Source organism: Neovison vison, chromosome 12 (genome assembly GCF_020171115.1).
Source record: "Neovison vison isolate M4711 chromosome 12, ASM_NN_V1, whole genome shotgun sequence".
Taxonomy (NCBI): Eukaryota; Metazoa; Chordata; class Mammalia; order Carnivora; family Mustelidae; genus Neogale; species Neogale vison.
In genome coordinates, this window is record NC_058102.1 from 112,576,266 (window position 1) to 112,585,362 (window position 9,097).

The 9,097-nt window shown below is 35.4% G+C and overlaps 1 pseudogene; it reads right to left on the reverse strand.

The window, feature by feature from the left end:
* Positions 1-276: 276 nt before the first annotated feature.
* Positions 277-1,217, reverse strand: LOC122891138 (annotated as a pseudogene).
* Between the last annotated feature and the right edge of the window lie 7,880 nt (positions 1,218-9,097).

The window sequence follows — 9,097 nt, forward strand, 5'->3', positions numbered from 1 at the left end:
CTGGATGAGCATTTTCAAAAAACTGGATGCCCATCACAGAGTTATGCCAATAAAATCTGTTAAAGAGTAAAGCTCTGAAGTAGGGACTCACTAGAGTACCTTGCAGCTGACAGATGACAGGCAGGACATGTTAGTTATAAAGTAGTTACAGCCTAATTCACAAAAGTTACCAACTGTTTCTTTTTCTAGAAAGAAGCAAGAAGTTAAGAAATTCCTTGAATTAGCGCCTGGTGTGTCAAGTGGGAGTGCAGAGGAGGGCTGTTAGAGCGCTGTCAGAAGGACCCCGGTGGTCAGGTGGGTTGGACATCATTAATAATCACGATTGGCTCCTAAATACTGGTAGCAAGATGACTTCTGATTTGTAATCTTAGGTAAATTATAGATAAATGAAAAAGGCCAGTGATCATACACTAAGATTAATAAACAGCACTTCAAAATTAACCGCATGAGGGCTGTGCTTGCAGCAGGGTTTCACAAGACAAGGCACCCAGACTTTTTCTTCCCACTTCTGCCTTGCAGAGCAGCTCTCGTGGCCATTTCAAAAACCTCCCTCACTCCATCTTTGGTCTTGCTGAACACTCCATGTACCCAAAAGCGCCGATCCTGTTTGCCATATCTCTGCCTTCTTCAGGTTTCACCGGCTCCTGCTTCATCTTGGCTAGCTCCCGCCTTGTGTGATCATCATTCCGAAGATCCTTCTTGTTCCCAACCAGGATGATGCGCACGTTGGGACAAAAGTACTTGACTTCCGGGATCCATTTTTTCTGGAATATTTTCTAAACTATCAGGGCTGTCAATGGAGAAACACATCAGTATAACATCAGTGTCGGGATAGGAGAGAGACCTCAATCAGTCATAATCTTCCTGCCCAGCTGTATCCCACAAAGCCAACTCTACCTGCTTTCCATCAACTTCGATATCTGCCACATAGTTCTCAAACACTGTGGGTACATACACCTCTGGGAACTGGTCCTTGCTAAAGACGATGAGCAAACAAGTCTTGCCACAGGCTCCATCACCAATAATCACCAGTTTCTTCTGGATGGCAGCCATGCTTACAAATGTGCTGCAAGACCCATGGCCTGTGCGGCAGAAGTTCTACAAGTGCCTTGAAATTCTCAGATGAAAGGCACTTAGGCGACGACTCGCAGTCCCGTCTCTCTGGGCTGAGGACGCCTGTCCGCGAGTCGCAAGCTCGGAGACGGGCGGGTGGCTAAGGAGACTGCAGCACCCTAATGAGAGAACCCACAGAGGACTGCGGGTGCCGGGTGGTGGGCGGCGGGTGGGGAGCAGGGAGTGCAAGCGAGCGAGGGGGGACCCACTGATTTTAATGTTCCAACTTTAAGTCCTACTAGTTATATGCACTCATGAAATTCAGCCCCTCTGATTTTCAAAAACAAATGCTATGGGCATTTCTCTTCCCTTTGTAGGCTTCCTGATATACTTCAATGTTTCTGGCTCTTCTTCATATCCATGACTCCCTTTCTCCAGTGGTTAGAGCCATGGGCCTTTGCTTTCCAACAAGTCATTGCCCTTCCTACTCTTAAGTGTCACCTCTTAAAGTTACATTAAGTTGTGTTTTTTTTCAGCCAGTCTGAGTTCTTTTCTTGGGTGTTTATTCTGCTGAGAGTGTTATCTAGTTGATGAGGTAAATTTAGGATCCTCCAACTCTGCAGTTTTCCCCAGAAGTTCTCCAGAATTTCTTTTGTTTTCTTTTAGTGTAGAATGTGAAATTTATTTTGTCTTACTTAAGTATGAACATGATAAAAATAAGTCTCTTATTTAAATATGTGTGTATTTTTTGAAAAATTAAAGCAGTTCTCATTATCCTTTATTCAATTCAGTTAAATAAAAATAAATTTAATGGAATTCATTTTAAATATCAGTGTGTATATTCTTATGCTGGTGGTGGATGTCATTGCAAAACTTCTTTGAAATAACCAATTCATATAACTAGCAATAAGATGAGTTTGCCATGTGGACACGGAGATTTCATTGAAGAAGTAAGAATACTAGCAAGTTGTATCAGCATATGGGAACGTTTTTTATCTTAAGGTCATAATTAGTATTATTCCTACATTTGTCCTGCCATGTTTCTTCTTTTTTGACAGTCCCCTTTCCTTCTATTTTTCCTTCCTTAATTCTTTCCTCATTTTCTTACTTTTATTCTTTTTCTTTTTTTGTTTATTTGTTTTAAGTGATCTGCTGAGCAGTCTCGATGTGGGACTCAATTCCCGAGCCCTGGAACCATGACCTAATCCAAAGGCAGATGATTAACAGGTAAGACACCAATAAGAGTTGACTTATTATTCCTATACTATACTTGGATAAGCTGAGGTTCACCTAATTTAGGTAGATTTTCCAAGAACAAACACACTTAGTAATGAATTCAAAATTTATTATGAGTGTAAACACTTAATTCTTCTACCTATAACTTAACCTTCTATTTCCTTATTTCATTTACTCCATAGAAAAAACAAATCAATGGACTGTTTATGATGGGAAAACATTTCCATTTTGTAAATCATTTTAATATCATGACAGTTTTAATCATCTCCATTGATTTTTCAAGTGGATATCCAAAGAGTTTTGAGATGTGATTCTTACTCTATAATGTTTTGATGTCTGTTGCCAGGATCTCCATTGTTAATTATTTAAATTCCTGTAGTCAAAGAATTTAGAGCTAAAAAGTGCTTTGGTTTATTATAACCTAATTATCTAAGTTTATTTTTCATGGGAGAATTGAAGTGTATAGATATTAAGTCAAGAATTCATCCTCAAATTCCAAGAAGCAGAGCTAGGCTTTTCATATTATTATCATGTCTTTCAGTTCTAGATTAAGGAAAACAATAAATCCTTATCCTGGTAAGATAATACACTTCAGATTTTTTTAATTTTTTACCTATAACCATTTTTTTCCATTTCATGTTGATCTTATGCATTTATCCTATTCATCAGTTATGGTAATTTGCTCATATGAAGTTGATAGAGACTAAGAAAATACAGATAGATGAATAACAGTAATCCCAGAATTATATTTTTCTATAAAATCATGAATCCCACTCCATTTTAATGGAAAATGTGGCTCCTGATAACTGACTTTGGCCAAAATGTCGACATTTAACTTTGTCTATGATTTCATACTTCTGGGTCAGTAATTCTCACTCAGTACAAGGCTGATAGATTTTTACACAAAAATGAATCGTCAGAAATATCAATACCTCATATATATCTTTCAGGGTGGATACAGTCTTTCTTCTATTTAGATATTTTATTTCATTTGTATATATTTATGTTACATTCCTTTCAAGAATTATATCCTTCATCTATTTCTTTCCTAAAATTTCTCATCTGTTATCTCTTAACCTTTTCTGCTTTATTCTTTAACATACTTATAGCTATTTTAAAGTTCCAGTCATAATCCCAACATATGAGTCATAAGTTGGTCTACTAGTATTGACTATTTTTCTTCTAAAATATAGCCTATTTTCTTTTGCTTTATGAGTGCTTTACCTCTTAAAAATATTTGCTATGTTAAAAATTTATATAAAGGAAAAATTGAGACCAAGCACATAATGTTTACAGTTTTAAAAAGCCTCTTTTTTCCAGCTTTCTTGAGATATTATTGACATATAACATATGTAAGTTTAAGTATACAACATAATGCTTTGATACATGTATATATCATGATATAATTATCACAATAATGTCAGTTAACACCTCCAATGCCTCACATAATCATACTTTTTCCCTGATAATAACATTTAAGATCTACTCTCTTAACAACAATTGTTTGTGAATTTTAATCACCATGCTGTGCATTAGTTCCCCAAAACTTAGTCGTATAACTGGAAGTTTGTAATCAACATCTCCTATTTGTTCCACCTTCCAACCTCTGCTAACCACCATTCTACTCTCATTTTAAAGAGTTCAGCTGCTTTAGATTTCATGTAAAGTGAAAACATATATTATTTCTGTTTCACTTTTGACTTATTTTACTTAATATAATACCCTCAATATCCAATTATGTTTTGCAAAAGGATTTTCTACACTTTCTATGTCTGAATAATAATTCATTGTATATATCCAAAACATATTCTTTATCCATTCCTTAGTCAACAGAAATCTAAGTTGTTTTAATATCTTGGTTATTGTGAATAATGCTGCAGAAAACATGCGGCTGAAGATATTTCTTCAAGATATAGATTTTTATCATTCAAATATATACCCAAAGTAGGATTGTTGGTCCATAAGGCAGTCCATTTTTTTTAATAAATACCCAGACTGTTTTTCATAGTGGCTGCAACAATCTACACTTCCACCAATTCTATACACAGGTTCCCCTTTTATCATATCCTTAGCAACATCTGTTGTTTGTCTTGACAACAGAAATCCTATGTGGTATGAGGCAACATTTCATTATGATTTTATTTGCATTTCCCTGACAATTACTGACATGGGAGATCTTTTCATGTACCTGTTCATCATTTCTATGTCTGCTTTGGTAAAAATGATTATTAAGGTTCTTTGCCTATTTTTAATTGGGTTATTTAATGAGTTCCTTGGATATTAACCCCTAATCAGAGAGTTTGAAAATATTTTTCCACATTCTCTAGGTTGCCATTTCATTCTGTCGACCCTCTGCTCTGCTGTGTAGATTTTAGCTTGATATCTTCCCCTTTCTTGGTGTGCTTTTTGTGTTTGATGAATCAACAACAACAAAACACAACACATTGCCAAGACTAATGCCAAGGAAATTTTTCCTGTATTTCTAGTAGTAGTTTTAAAGTTTTGGGTCTTACATTTAAGTCTTTAATCCATTTCAAATGAATTTTTGTGAGTGGTATAGAAAGAAGCGTTCAATTTTATTGTTGTGCATGTGAATATCCACTTTTCCCAAACTCTTTATTCATGATACTATCTTTTCCTATTGAGTATTCTTGGCTCACTTGTCAAATATTAGTAGACCTTCCATACCCATGTTTATTTCTAGGCTCTCAATTCTGTTTGATTGATCTGCATGTCTGTTTTTATGTGAATACCATGCAGTTTTGATTACTGAAACTTTGTAATAAAGTTTAGAATCAGAAAGTGTAATACCTCCAGGTTTGTTGTTCTTTCTCAGGATTTCTTTGGCCATTCAGGGACCCTTGTGGTTCCATATAAAATTTTGGATTCCTTTTTTTCTACTTCTGTGAAAAATGTCATTGGAATTTTGTTAAGGACTACAATGAATCTATAGGTAGCTTTGGGAAATATAAACATTTTAACAAAATTAATTTTATAATCCATGAACACGGAGTGTCTTTACATTTGTTTCTTTTTTTTTTTTTGATATTTTGTTTATTTATTCATCAGAGAGAGAAAACAGGCACAAGCAGGGGCAGTGGCAGGCCGAGAAAGAACAGGCTCCCTGCTGAGCAAGGAGTCTGATGTAGAACTCTAGAACTCAATCCCAATACCTTGGGATCATGACCTGAACTGAAAGCAGATCAGTGTTTTCTAATTCCCATTTACAGATCTTTAATCTCCTTAATTAAATTCATGCCTAAATATTTTATTATTTTTAATGCTGTTATAAATGAGATTGATTTGTCTTTCTGATAGGTTGTTGTTAAAGTATGAAAACACAACTAATTTTTGTATGTTGATTTTCCTATCCTCAGATACTACTAAATTTGTTTATTAATTCTAACAGGGATTTTTTGGGGTGCCGTCTTTAGGATTTTCTATATTCAAAATCATAACGTCTGCAAACAGGGACAATTTTCCTTCATCCTTTCTGATTTCAGTACCTTCTATTTCTTTTTCTTGCCTAACTGTTCTGGCTAACATTTTCAATGTGACAGTGAATAAGACTGGTGAAGGTGAATACTGTTCTAGTGTTCCTATTCTACGGGAAAATCTTTCAAACCTCACCACTGAGCATGATATTAACTGTGGGCTTGTCATATAAGATGTTAATTATGTTGCGGTATGCTTCTTCTCTGCCCAATATGTTGAGAGTGTTCATCATAAAAGGATGTTGAATTTCATCATATGCTTTTTTCTGATTCTATTGAGATGATCTTATGTTTTTACTTTCCACTCTATTAATGTGGTGTCTTACATTTATTGATTTGCATATGTTGAACCATCCTTGCATCCCAGTGATAAATCCAACTTGATAATGGTATATGATCTTTTTAATTAGCTGTTGAATTTGATTCAATACCATGTTTTTGAGAATTTTTACATCTACACTTATCAGAGATATTGGCCTGTAGTGTTTTTTGCTTGCACTGTTCTTATCTGGATTTGCTCTCTTGGTAATGTTGTCCTTGTAAAATGAGTCTGAGAGTGTTACCTCCTCTTCAGTTTTTTTGAGAAATTTCAGAATAAATGATTTTAATTATCCTTTGAGTGTATAGTAAAATTCACTGCAAAACCATCTGGTTTTTGGCTTTACTTTTTGGGAAATACTGTTTCAATATCCTTAGTTAATTGTTGGTTCAGATTTTTCTCTCTTCCTGATTCTGTCTTAGCAAGTCACATGTTTCTAGGAATATCCATTTCTTTTTGATTATTCAGTTTGTTCATAATAATCTCATGATCCTTGCATTTCTGTGGTATAAGTTATAATACTTTCTCTTTCATCTATGATTTTATTTATTTGAGTCTAGTCCCTCTTTTTTTACCTAGTGGAAAAGCTGTTTTTGTGTCAACTATCTAATGTCAGTGTACTGAGACAATCTAATTTGTCATTGAAGCGGACATGGGTTTTGTTGCAATTTTTATTTATATTCCACACTCTGGCAACATAGTGTTTTGAGGACAGAACCAGTACTTTTTCTTTAGTAGAGTGTGTGTTCTGAGTACCCATAAATCTCTAGTAAATACTTAATGTTTTCTACCCCATCCAATGCCCTTCCAAATCATGAGGGTGTCCTATTTTATAATTAGTTCAGTGTTTAAGGCTTTTGTGAATTCTTTTTACTGTTCAGTCTGTTCTAAGTTTCTTTGCCTCTGTCGACATTTTTCCCACCTGATGATTTGCCCCCAAGCAAATAAGATTCCAAAAGGCCACAGCAGTGCATTAGTCAAGGCACAGAGTGTGTCTTAAAGGGGAATTCTGGAATTTAACTTATTCTGCTCTCAACCTTAAGCTGGAGACTGACTTACAATTGAAGAAGAAATCACATTATCAGGGTATAATGCTTGTGTCTTCTATCTTCTCTGTGGCATTCAACCACATTCTACTCAGTGAAAGTCCATGAGGAAATTTTGACAGAGTGTCAACTTAATTTGGGTTTCGAATTCTTCAAGATACTATAAGACATACAAGTGAGCATACAGTTTTTAGGTTTTTCAAAAGCTGGGATGATTTCTTTTCACTTCCATTGATGATAGATTTATCCTCCTCTCAATCTGCCAGAGATGGCACCAGCTTTATGGCTCTTCTCTCCTTCACCTGCCTTATCAATTTCTGGAATTTAACTTATTTAGATTATTCTGTATCCAGTACTCTGGTGTGGAAAAATTGACTTTGTAGTTTCTCATACTGTTTTTTTTTTTTTCTTTAATTCTTGAATTTTTTTAAAAAAATTTTTTCCAATTTATTTATTTTCAGAAAAACATTATTCATTACTTTTTCACCACACACAGTGCTCCATGCAAGTTGTGCCCTCTATAATACAGACCACCTGGTACCCCAACCTCCCACCCCCCCGCCACTTCAAACCCCTCAGATTGTTTTTCAGAGTCCATAGTCTACCATGGTTCAACTCCCCTTCCAATTTACACAAATCCCCTACTCCTCTCTAACGCCCCTGGTCCTCCATGCTATTTGTTATGCTCCACAAATAAGTGAAACCATATGATAATTGACTCTCTCTGCTTGACTGATTTCACTCAGCATAATCTCTTCCAGTCCCGTCCATGTTGCTACAAAAGTTGGATATTCATCCTTTCTGATGGAGGCATAATACTCTATAGTGTATATGGACCACATCTTCCTTATCCATTCATCCGTTGAAGGGCATCTTGGTTCTTTCCATAGTTTGGCGACCGTGGCCATTGCTGCTATAAACATTGGGGTACAGATGGCCCTTCTTTTCACGACATCTGTGTCTTTGGGGTAAATACCCAGTCTCATACTGGTTTTAATTTTTAGGCTGAAAATGATAGTCTCTTTCAACCTACATTCTAACAAAGAGATCAAGTTCACCATTTTTATATGGATTTTTAAATCAATAAGCATGTCTATCCTCTTTATTAAAATAGTAGGATGTTAAAACTTTAACTGTAATGGCATGCAATATAATTCAATTTACTATTTTTCCAAGATATTAAATTCATTATGTTTTATGCACTCTCCAACTTTTGTCATTATTGTAATTACTTTATTTTATTTTATTTTATTTTTTTAAGTGTTTCATTTTATTACTATTACTAGCAGTACTTCTTTATTGTTTTTTTTTTCCTTTTTTATTAACTTATTTAAATTCAATTAGTTAACATGCAGTGTATTACTAGTTCCAGAGATAGAGGTCAATGATTCATCAGTCTTATACAACACCCAGTGCTCATTCCATCATATGCCCTCCTTTTTTTTTTTAATTTTTAATTTTTTATAAACATACATTTTATCACCCAGGGTACAGGTTTGTGATCACAGCACTCACCAAAGCACATACCCTCCCCAAGGTCCATAACCCCACCCCCCTTCTCCCAACCCCCCTCCCCCCAGCAACCGTCAGTTTGTTTTGTGAGATTAAGAGTCATTTATGGTTTGTCTCCCTCCCAATCCCATCTTGTTTCATTTATTCTTCTCCTACCCACTTAAGCCCCCATGTTGCATCACCACTTCCTCATATCAGGGAGATCATATGATAGTTGTCTTTCTCCACTTGACTTATTTCGCTAAGCATAATACACTCTAGTTCCATCCACATTGTCGCAAATGGCAAGATTTCATTTCTTTTGATGGCTGCATAGTATTCCATTGTGTATATATACCACTTCTTCTTTATCCATTCATCTGTTGATGGACATCTAGGTTCTTTCCAAAGTTTGGCTATTGTGGACATTGCTGCTATAAACATTCGGGTGCACGTGC